Source organism: Stegostoma tigrinum, unplaced genomic scaffold, assembly GCF_030684315.1.
Source record: "Stegostoma tigrinum isolate sSteTig4 unplaced genomic scaffold, sSteTig4.hap1 scaffold_171, whole genome shotgun sequence".
In the NCBI taxonomy this organism is placed as follows: Eukaryota; Metazoa; Chordata; class Chondrichthyes; order Orectolobiformes; family Stegostomatidae; genus Stegostoma; species Stegostoma tigrinum.
The window spans coordinates 124,808-135,050 of NW_026728112.1; the positions used below are offsets into that span (position 1 = coordinate 124,808).

The 10,243-nt window shown below is 43.3% G+C and overlaps 1 long non-coding RNA gene across 2 annotated transcripts; it reads left to right on the forward strand.

Moving 5' to 3' along the window:
- Positions 1-1,887: 1,887 nt before the first annotated feature.
- LOC132207828 (uncharacterized) lies at positions 1,888-9,982 on the forward strand. Of its 2 annotated transcripts, XR_009443885.1 has the most exons (4): positions 1,888-1,969; positions 2,105-2,148; positions 2,923-3,064; positions 6,972-9,982. It is a non-coding gene; the product is annotated as an uncharacterized LOC132207828 (long non-coding RNA). The 2 variants fall into 2 exon arrangements; XR_009443884.1 differs by having other exon boundaries at positions 1,921-2,148.
- The last annotated feature ends 261 nt before the right edge of the window (positions 9,983-10,243 follow it).

Below are 10,243 nucleotides of genomic sequence, written 5' to 3' on the forward strand. Positions count from 1 at the left end.
AATCCTTCCCAAAATGTTTCCTACAACAGATGTAAGGCTCACAAGTCTATAATTACCTGGGTCAGCCCCACTGCCCTTCTTGAACAAGGGCACAACATTTGCAATCCTCCAGACCTCTGGTACTGAACCTGTAGATAATGAGGACTCAAAGATCAAGGCCAAAGACTCTGCCACCTCCTATCTGGCTTCCCAGACAATCCTCGGAAAAATCCCATCTGGCCCAGGGGATTTACGAACTTCACACCTTCTAGAATTGATCACACCTCCTCCTTACTAACCTTAATCCTTTCAATTCTAGTAGCCCGTAACTCAGTCACCTCCTCTACAATATTCTCCTGTTCCTCAGTGAAAACAGATGAGAAATAAGCATTTAGCACCTCTCCAATCTCCACAGGGTCCACACACAACTTCCCACTTCTGTCTTTGACTGGCCCTATTCCTACCCGAGACATCGTCTTATTCTTCACATACCTATAGAACGCTTTAGGGTTCTCCTTTATTCTACCTGCCAATGTCTGCTCATGTCCCTTCCTTGCTCTTCTTAACTCTCTCTTTAAATCCTTACTAGCTCATCTGTAACTCTCCATCGCCTCATCTGAATCATCTTGTCTCATCGTCACATATGCCTCCCTCTTCTGCTTAACAAGAGATACAATTTCTTTTGTAAACCACAGTTCCCTTATCGCTCCCTCCCTGCCTGACAGGGACATACTTATTAAGGACAGCAATATCTGTTCCATAAACCAGCTCCACATTTCGATTGTCCCCATCCCTTGCATTTTGCTAACCCATTCTATGCCTCCTAAGTCTTGCCTAATCACATTATAATTGCCCTTCCCCCATCTATAACTCTTGCCCTGTGGCATATTCCTAACCCTTTCCATTGCTACAGTAAACATAACCAAATTATGGTCACTCTGTCCAAAGTGCTCACCTACCACTAAATCAAACACCTGGCCTGGTTCATTACCAAGTACCAGATCCAGTGTGGCCTCCCCTCTCGTCGGCCCTTCGACATACCGAGTCAGGAAACCCTCCTGCACACATTGGACAAAAACTGATGCATCCGACATACTAGAGTTATAGCATTTCCATTCAATGTTAGGGAAGTTAATAGCTGCCATAATGACCACCCTGTTCTTTTCACTCCTGCCCAGAATCATTTTGCCAATCCACTCTTCCACATCCCTGGAACTTTGCAGGGGCCTATAAAAAACTCCCAGCAGTGCGACCTCTCCTCTCCTGTTTCTGCTCTCAGCCCATACCACCTCATCAAAAGTTCTTTCAGCCACCGTTGTACTGTCCTTGGCTAACAAAGCCACACCTCACCCTCTTTTACCATCTTCCCTGACCTTAATGAAAGATCTAAACCCTGGAACTTGCAACATCCATTCCTGACCCTGCTCTATCCAAGTCTCTGAAACAGCCAAAACATCGAGGAAAATGACAGAGTAAAAGTTTCCATAAAATACAAGCTGTTTTGCCGTACATTAGGAGAATCAGGAATGGCCCTTTTTTTCCCCATCTCGGGATGAACCCTCACCATCACTCACAGAGCTGATGAACAGCAGGAAAAATCTTCACCACTGACTACCTGCACTCACCTATCACCTTCCCACCTACCTTCCCCAGCCCCCACTCTGTTTATGTTTCAGTTCCCGTCCCCTCCCCCATTTCTGAAGAAGGGTCCTGAACCATCAACTTTCCTGCTCCTCTGATGGTGCCTGGCTCGCTGTGTTCCTCCAGCTCCACACTGTGTCACCTGTGACTCCAACACCTGCAGCTATTGCTATCTCCCTGTGAGCGATGTCAGCTTTGGTTCAATCGGAGCACGGGGCGGGGCCAATGGAAGCGGCCTACCCTCCAGCCAATCAGAGCGAGTGAGATGTTTGTCTGTGTGAAAATCATGTGATCGCCTCTGTCCGCGGGCGCAATATCTCTGCGAATGAGGGTTAGCTGCTTGCCGAAGGTACAGTACACGGGATAAAAAGGAAAGCTGCAAAAAAACGGGAGGGAAATACTTTCGGTATTGACTGAGAGGCTTTATTAGCCGTTGATGCATGTCAGAAAACAAATTTTAACATGCCGGTCCCGTGTTTTGCAGCAAACGGAAAAACTGCTACGGACCTGAGGCTGCGATAGGCAGAGGTAATTGCCACCATCTTTATTAGGGGCAGTGATCTTCGGGACTCATGCCGGATCGCCATATTTATAGGTGGCAACCTGTAGTGGAACGCAAGCGCAGCCTTTCTTGCTTGGGAGGGGAGATTAGGACAAGAGAAATGTTTGTTTTTGTTTTTGTTTTTGTTTTTCTGGACTTCTTTCCCAGACTGAGACACGGCGTGTATTTCCTGGGAAGGACCTTTGACGCTGGCGGAGTACTGGCTTCAGGCAGTATAAATTGCTGCAAGTTATACGTTAGATATTTAATGGAGGAGAAATGTCGAAAACGTGTTCAGAACTGCATGTTCAAAAACAAAGTTGCTGGAAAAGCTCAGTAGGTTTGGTAGCATCTGTGAAAGGAAAAAAAATAACGTTTCGGATCCGCTAATCCTTGCTTAGAACTTCATGTTACCTGTTGCACTCTCACTGTAGGAAGTCCTGCTTTAAATATTATGATCTATTAAAGCATATCCGTTTGCCCAGTATTCATATGATTGGGATCAAATCACTGAAAGTGCTCTGAGTCCCCTTGTGCTCCCTGGTCAAATTTATTAATGTCTGACTTCCTCAGTCTCCAATAATGGGTGTATTTTACCTCTGCATCTTTCTGTGTGGGGGAGCAGGGTGCTTTTAAGAGGAGGATTTATACATAACTAACAGAAACCAAGAGAAATGTTTGCCTTTTCCAGACAATCTTGTGTTTTCTGGATTTCTGTCCAGGCCTGACCGTTATTTGTCTCTTGTGGATTTGCTTTACAGGATATTTATTGAGAATAATTTGCAGACCAGGATCCCAATGCAAGTTCTCCATTAAGCGGAGTGATCAGGATCTGAGTATCATTGACACTTAACAGTGAAAGGAAAGAGGTTTAACCATTCTATGCGTGGGAGAATACTCCTGGTAAGTTTGTAACTTGAAAGCAGGATATTCAAATTTTTGGTTTGATCACCTCTGGGATAAGTGTTCAGTTCTATACCCTGCAGCTGAGAAAGGAGATATTGGCCTGAGAGGGGTAGATTTGTCCAAACAACACCTCGTCTCTTTGAAAGAACTGTCATATTTAGTCCCATTCGCCCACTTCATGATTTTAGTCTATACATTTTTCATTCTTGAATACCTGCAAACTTCCTTTTAAAATTCCTGATGGGCACAAATTCCAGCACCCCTCCAGGTGGAATCTTCCATTTCCTGACAACTCCATTGATCCTGAAACTGCTGAAGTCTGTGTTGATTCCTGAGGTTTATAAATTATTGCATTTAACGTGAAGATGCTGTTCCCTGAGCTTCCATTGAGCTGCATTGAAACAGTATGGGAGGCTGAGATCAGAGTGGGTGTGAGCAGACAATGAAAATGAAAAGGCTGCACTGTGAGTGCTGCTTGGCTAAATGAGAGTGCTTTGGAGTTGGGTGAAACAGAAAGTGAAACTGAAAGATTGAGTGTGATGCTCAGTCTCAGTTTGGGCAGTTCAGAAAGTCTCTCAGTCCTAATGGAAACAGCCAATTGATATTTGATATCGTAAAGAATTTTCTTACAGTTTTTAAAGTATATATTAGCTTAAATAAAGTTAGGGGCTTTAGGTTTATAATAGTAATGTTTGAAATGAAGGGGGAGGACCTAGCTTAATTAAATTCTTTTTAAGGCAGAAACTGGCTTAATCTGGAGAGAAGTCATAACAGAAGACATCACATCTGTGGTGTGCTCCTCTTGCACAATAGAACATAGGCTCTTGATGTTGTGTCGACCTGTGAAACCACACTGAAGCCCATTTAACCCACACTATTCCATTATCATCCATATGTTTATCCAAAGACCACTTAAATGCCCTTAAACTTGGCGAGTCTACTACTGTTGCAGGCAGGGCATTGCACGCCCTTATTACCCTGAGTAAAGAACCTACCTCTGACATCTGTCCGATATCTATGACCCGTCAATCTAAAGCTATATCCCCTCGTGCTAGCCAGCTCCATCTGAGGAAAAAGGATCTCAGTGCCCACCCTATCTAATCCTCATATCATCTTGTATGTCTCTATTAGGTCACCTCTGAACCTTCTTCTCTCTGACGAAAACAGCCTAAAGTCCCTCAACCTTTCCTCATAAGACCTTCCCTCGATACCAGGCAACATTCTGGTAAATCTCCTGTGCACCCTTTCCAATGCTTGCACATCCTTCGTGCAATGCGGTGACCAGAACTCCGAGTGCGGCCGCACCAGAGTTTCGTACCGCTGCAATATGACCTCATGGTTCTGAAACGCAATCCCTCTATCAATAAAAACGAACACATTGTACACCTTCTTAACAACCCTATCAACTTGTGGACACTTTCAGGGATCTATGTACATGGACACCGAGATCTCTTTGCTCATCCACACTATCAAGAATCTTACCATTAGCCCAGTACTCTGTATTCCTGTTACTCCTTCCAATGTGAATCACCTCACAGTTTTCCGCATTAAACTCTGGGACATTACCAGTGTCCCTATTGGCTATTTGTGCAGGAAGTGTGTCCATCTGCAGCTACTGGTTAACTGCTTTTCAGAGCTTGAGCTGTGGGTGCAGTCAGTATGGAGCATCCATGGTAACTGAGAAGGTTGTGGTCGCATTCTCAACAGACTGGTCACGCAGCAGGTGAAGATTACACAGACAGCAAGAGAATGGGTGACTATCAGACAAGTAAAAGGCTCAGAAAGGAAGTGCTAGAGTCATCTCCCTCAAATAGATATACTGTTTTGGGTACTGTTCGGTTGGGGGGTTGGGGGTGGGGGAGAGAGGTGGGGGATGTTGGGGTGGCCACTCGGGAAGCAGCATCAGTCAGGTTCATGGCACTCGGAGTAACTCCGCTGCATAGAAGGGGAGGGAAACGATAAATATGACTGTAGAGACAGGGGATTCAATAGTAAGGGATAGAGAGAGACATGAATCCAGGATGGTATGTTGCCTCCCTGGTGCCAGGATTAGCAATGACATGGAGCAGCTTCAGGACATTCTGGAGTGGGAGGATGAACATCCGATTGTACCAGTGACATAGGAAAACCAAGGGAGGAGGACCTGAAAGCTGAAGATAGGAAGTTAAGAGATACACTAAAATACGAGATCTCAAATATAGTATTGTCAAGCTTGCACCCAGTGCCACATTGTTGTCGGGAGAAGTTTGTGTTGTGTTCAGTTGTACGAGTGACCTTTATTCAGAGCTCTGTTACCACATGTGTGGGAGAGGCCAGAGTCCACTCCAAACCTGGCTTTCACATGAGGCCTAATTCCCCTCTTAAATACAGCTCAGATTGGAAGAGTGGACAATGACATTCAGACTTTCCCTGGCTGATTGTGATATTTTTATTCCATTCGCTAGATGTTATTTACATGCAATATTGTTGTCATTGTTAGCCACACACCCCAAATCAATATACCCAATCCAGTAAGCAAACCACTTTCCTAGGATGGTGACGGCGAGTACGAGGGGGCATAGCTTTAAATTGAGGGGTGAAAGATATAGGACAGATGCCAGAAGTAGTTTCTTTACTCAGAGAGTAGTTAGGGAATGGAACGCTTTGCCTGCAACGCTAGTAGATTTGCCAACTTTAGGTACATTTAGGGTGTCATTGGATAAGCATATGGACGTACATGGAATAGTGTAGGTTAGACGGGCTTGAGATCGGTATGACAGGTCGGCAAAACATCAAGGGCCGAAGGGCCTGTACTGTGCTGTAATGTTCTATGTCCTATGTTCAAACAATCGTGGACAACACTATGTTCAGTCCTAAACCCTTCTATAATCTCCTGAGGTTAGCTCGAAAACTACTTCGTCTGTCTTTGGGACCTTACAATGCTTTGGCAGTTATATTCCTCCTCAGACATTTGCCAGCTGCACCACATTTTTTTGCCAAAAACCAAAATAGTAGCTTATCACTAAGAACTTTTCCAAATTCTCTACTAACTGTAGTGTGGATTGTTAGGAATTGTGATAAAGTCTTTTAAACTCAACTCTGATATAAAGTAACTACAATTTTGTAATACAGTTGACAAATTGTGGAAAAATCCCTCTGTCACTTCAGCTTAAAAGATCAAACAGTGTTTCTGACTTGCTGCTGCAGTTTACAACCCCAACAATTTGTATGCTGCAAATGATTTTTAAAGTGAAGTTTCATTTTCTACTCTAAGCGCTTTCCATTATTACTTTCTTGTTTTAATAAAGAGCATCTATTCAAACTCCACCGAGGGTGAAATTCAGTCACTTTAGAACTTTACCAAGCTGTTAAACAGAACTTGTTTAGATTTCACAAATAACTAAGGCACTAACCATATCTTCACTTTGGATTTTGTAATCTATCTTTGTCACTCTTCCGTTGATCTTTGGATGTAAGAATTTGTTCAAATTATCCGTATCTACATTTCAATTGTTTTATCTCTCTGCAGCCCTGACTTCTCTCTTTATAATCTTCCTTTGCCCCTTCCTATGTTGTTGGTCTTTTAGAGGTTGTGTTTACACCGTTTATTGCTTTGCCTTCCATAATGATGCAGTGAGCTGCTTTTATTGCTGACAAACATTTGCTCAAGGAATTTAGCTAACCGTTTCACGTTAATTGGTTGTTTGCATTTCTGGTTACAATTACCTAAACAGTTCAGAATGCTGTAGGATCAGACTTTTGCTTCTACTTTTCATTAAGTAACAAACTTGTGATTGTGGCTGAACCGGGCCTTTAAACACTGCCTCTTGTTAAAATGCTTATGTGTTTTGAACTGCCTGTTAACAGAAACCCAAGTAAATTCCCTAATGTTCCTTCTCAACAGGACTCTTTTATATCCCCACAGGACCTTTCGTGATCTAATCCCGTAACAGTGTGAGCTGCTACAATGCACATGCTAGTAAAAGCATAAGAGGACAGATGAGATGAGTGCATGGCTGGAGCTATAACTTAAAAAGATTTGGATTCCTGAGGCATTGAGACTGTTTGTTTGTTTCTGGGGAAGGTGGGACATGCACAAGCTTGAACAATTGTCCTGGGCAGAGCTGGGACAGATATTCTTGTTGATGCTTTTGCTAGTTCCACTGGTGAGGATTTAAACTCGTATGACAGGGGAATGGGAACCAAAGTATACCTTTAGCAGTAAAAGACTCAAATCAGCAAATGGGACGTGAAATTAGTTCATGATGTTGTCGGTGGCTGAAAGATTAAAAGAAAGAAGGATTAATCAAGATCAAATCTCTTTTCATACATCAGTCCTGTGATCCCAGGAATTGGTCTGGTGAACCTTCTTTGCGATCATTCAGTAGCCAGACCATCCTTCCTTTGGAAAGGAGAACAAAGGTGCACACTACTGCAGGTGTGGTCTCACCAAGGCCCTTATAGAAAGACATCCCTCCTCCTGTACTCGAATCCTGTCACAATGAAGGCCGAAATATCATTTGCATTCTTCACTACTTGCTGCTGCCTGTTTCCTAAAAGAGAATAGGAGAGAAACACGGAACTAAATGGGGTCAGACAGTCGGGTACAATTGTTGAACACACTGTCCCCATTGTATCGGTGCTGGCCATCAAGCACCTATTTAAGCTAGGCCCGTTTTCTGGCACTCGGTGTGTAACCTATATTATGGTGCAGTGGATGATCATCTCAACACTTCTTCAAGATTGCAATGGTTCCTGCATCTATTAACATTTCAGATGCTGCCAGATCTACTGTGTATCTCCATCTTTTTCTGTTTTTATTCCAGATTTCGGGTATTTTGCTGTGTATTCTTAGTCCTTCAGAAGCATCAGAGGGTATGGGGAGAAAACAGGAATTGGATTCATTTTCAGATGTATAAAATGCCTGCCCTTCATGTCTGTCCAAACTCTATCTCTTTTTGTAGTTTTGGGCAAACGCTGACTGTTTCCTTTCCCTGAAGGACATTAAATGAACCAGTTCAGTTTTACTGATAATCCAGCAGTGCCCCTCAGTGTTGCATCCACAATTGACCAGATTAATTTCTGAGTTTCACAATCTTTGTGTGTGTTCTTCTGGTTTCTCTCTCTCTCTCTCTCTCTACTTTTCTTTTTTTTCTTCAGTTTGAAATTTTGATTGCATTCAGAGAAATCAAACAAAACCACATCCAGATCTGACACTCAATCTGTTTGTCATAACCTAATTATCTCAGGATTTTGAACATTAAAGGAAGAAGCACTGTTCACACCAGGGAGAAATGCGTATTGTCTGTGTGTCGAAGAGTCTTTGAAGATTCATCTGAAATGCCCAAACACCAGCGCAGTCACACTTGGGAGAGACTGTGGAAATGTGGGGATTGTGGGAAGGGATTTATTTACCCATCCCAGCTGGAAATGCACCAACGCAGTCACACTGGGGAGAAACCGTTCATTTGCTCTGATTGTGGGCTGGGATTCACTCAGTCAAGCAACCTGCTGAAACACCGAGTTCACAGTGGGGAGAGACTGTTCACATGTTCCGAGTATGGGAAGGGATTTGCTCGCTCACTCAACCAACCTGCTGAGACACCAGCGAGTTCACTCTGGGGACAGACCATTCACTTGTTCTATGTGTGGAAAGGGATTCACTCAATCATCCCAACTGTTAACACACCAGCAAGTTCACCACAACCACATTTGAAGGATTTTGCCCTTAAATCAAGGAATGAACTTTGATCTTTGGGCTGTTTGTACTGGTGTCATTAGTCCCTGCTCAAAACTTGATCTTCTCTTGGGAAATAAGGTAGGGCAGGTGACTGAGGGGTCAGCAGGGGCGAGAATATTTTGGGGCCTATGATTGTATCTCTATTAGTTTTAAAATAATTATGGAAAAGGATAGACTTTGGTCTAAGAGTCAAAGTTTTAAATGAGACTAAGGCCAATTTTGACACTACTATGCTCCTTAAAAGCACAGTAAGACCGCCTATGTGTGGGAATGCACGAGTTGGGTGAGATACAAAAAAGTATTTTACATCAGTATTTACTGTGATCAAGGATACAAAAGCTAAAGAACTTAGAGAAATGAATGTGTATCTTGAAAAGTTCCATGTTGTGGAGGAGGTGGTGCTGGATGCCTTACAGACCATAAAGGTGGATAAATCCCCAGGACCTCTTCAGGTGTATTCTCGAACTTTGCGGGAAGCTAGGCTTGCGATTGGGCCCCTTGCTCAGATATTTGCACCATTGACAGTCATAGGTGAGCTGTTACACTGGAGGTTGGCTAATCTGGTGCCATTGTTTAAGAAAGGTGGTAACAGAAAACCAGGGAACAATAAACTTTTGGTGAGCCTGACGTCAGCTGTGGGTAAGTTGTTGGAGGGAATTCTGAGGGATAGGATTTACATATATTTGGAAAGCGTGGACTGAATGGGGAATAGTCGACATGGCTTTGTCCATAGGAAATTATGTCTTACTAACTTGATTGAGTTTTTTTGAAGAAGTTAGAAACAAGATTGATGGCAGAGCGGTGGATGTTTTCGATATTCCGCATGGTCGACTGATTAACAAGGTTAGATCACATGGAATCCAGGGAGAGCTGGCCATTTGGAAAGGCGTTTGACCTGCAGTATGCTGCAAGGATTGGTACTTAGTAGCTATAACTCGTACATTCACATCCAAATCATCTTTATAAATGACAAAATGGAGTGGACCCAGCTCTGATCCTTGCAGCACACCACTGGTCACAGGCCTCCAGTCTACAAAGCAACCCTCCACCAGCACTCCGTCTTCTACCTTCAAGTCAGATCTGTTTCCAAATGACTGGTTCTCTCTGTATTCCATGTGATCTGACCTTGCTCATCAGTCTACCATGAGGAACCTTGTCAAACGCCTTAGTGACATCCATATAGAATACATCCACCTCTTTGCACTATTCAATCCTCTTTGTTCCTCCATCAAAAAAAAATCAAGTCAGTGAGACATGATTTCCTACACACACAGCCATGTTGATTATCCCTAATCAGTCCCTCCCTTTCCAAATATTTCAAGTACTATCCCTCAGGATTCCTAGAACGACTTTCCCACCACTAATATCAGGCTCACTGGCCTATAGTTCCCTGGCTTTTCCTTACCACCTTTCTTAAATAGTGGCACCACATTAGCCAACTTCTGGTCCCTCACCTG